The sequence below is a fragment of the Egretta garzetta genome, unplaced genomic scaffold, assembly GCF_000687185.1.
Source record: "Egretta garzetta isolate BGI_Z169 unplaced genomic scaffold, ASM68718v1 scaffold316, whole genome shotgun sequence".
NCBI lineage: Eukaryota > Metazoa > Chordata > Aves > Pelecaniformes > Ardeidae > Egretta > Egretta garzetta.
Genome location: NW_009259971.1, coordinates 387,964 through 389,569, shown reverse-complemented (window position 1 = coordinate 389,569; position 1,606 = coordinate 387,964).

Here is a 1,606-nt window from a genome sequence, read left to right as displayed (position 1 = left end):
CCCGGGGCAGCTCTGGCACCGAGGGAGAAGGAGGCAGCCGGATTTCCTTGCAGAAGGCAAACGCGTGCCCAAGGAGCAGCAATGCCCTTGCCGGGGGCTCGCTTTGGGAAGGGGCTCAGTGTGGCAGCGAGCCCAGCGGACCCAGGCTGGCGACTGGTGGGGATGGAGCAGAGCCCCAGCCCGACCCCCATGGGCACCCCCAGAGCCCCAGCAGGCGATGGCAGGGTGATTTGGGCCATTGCATCACGCAAGAGATGTGGAAAGAGCTGTGGGCAGGATTGGGGACTGCCGGCACGCGCTGAGGGGCCAGAGGGAGCCTGGGGAGCAGGGGTGGCCTGGGGACAGCGGGGAGGGTGCCCTGACCCGCAGCCCTGGGCAGGGGACAGCCGGCAGCATAGGAGATGGATCCTGCAGCTCCCTGCCCTCCCGGCTCCCGCCTGGCGATGGCCCTTCCTGCACGTGGAGCCCAGTAAACCCCAGCCTGGCCCCGGCAGCCCTGCGGGGACCAGTCCTTCCCCAGCAGAGCCGCCTGCCAGGCGAAGCCTTTCCCCCTCCGAAGGACTGGGTTGGGCAGGGCAGGATTTCACACTCCATTCCCTGCTGTCGTCCCTCGCACGAAGCCCTGCTGGTCCCAGCCCGCAGTCTCGGATGTTGGGAGGTGGTTTCGGTTGCTCCTCCATGGGACTCTTTGGTCAGGCTTCACGCTGTTCGAAGGGTTTTTTCAGTTCAACTTTAAAATTTGCTCAAGCCTAGAAGGAAGGACTTCTGGTTTTGCTTCCTCTCCGCGCTGCTCCCCATAAAATTTCATTTCTCTTCACGCGAGAGGTTCTGGTTCCTCAATGCTCATCCTGAATGTCTTAAGTGACTTGTTTCGAAACACCCTGCAGAGATGCGGCGTCGTGGACGGGAGGGCTCGGGGAGCTTCTCCTCTGCACCGAGCAAGATGCAGCAAAGCGCTTCCCGACAGGCAGCGGCGAGGTCGTGGCACCGCGGGGGCTGCAAGCGGGGATTTGGCCTTTTAACCTCCTCCTCTGCTCTCAGCTTCTCCTCACTGGGCAGAAGGAGCTCTGCCCGTGGGCTCCTGGCCCCCAGGGATGACGGGAGGATTGCAGCCTGTGGATGCTGTCGGGTGCCCCTGGGACAGGGCTCTTCCCGGGGCAGCCTGTCCCACCCCAGCATGCACTGTCAGCAGCTGCTGGGTTGCTCTGTCCTTGTTTTTTCTGCCCTGGATCTGAGAGCCGACACCGGTGCCGCTCTCCAAAGCCATAGTCATGCGTGCAAGACAGCCTGCAAGTGCCCCCGTCCAAAACTCGGGGGAAGGCAGGCAGAGCGGCTCTGGGAGCCCCGGTCTCTCCAGCCCGGATCCTCCATGCGCCAGGCTCCTCCAGCACAGACACCCTGGGCTCTGCTCGCCCCATCCCTCGGGGCCTCCCGGGGGTGCAGCACTGCGGGACACGGCCGTGCTGGCATCTGTGCTTGAGCAATATGTGCATTTCACAAGCACATGGGTCAGGGATGTCGCCTCTGGCAACCAGGACTTCCCTGGACCCGGCATGAGATCCGCCCGCGTCAGCTCCGGCACGCTTCCTGCGTCCGCGCCCGCCGC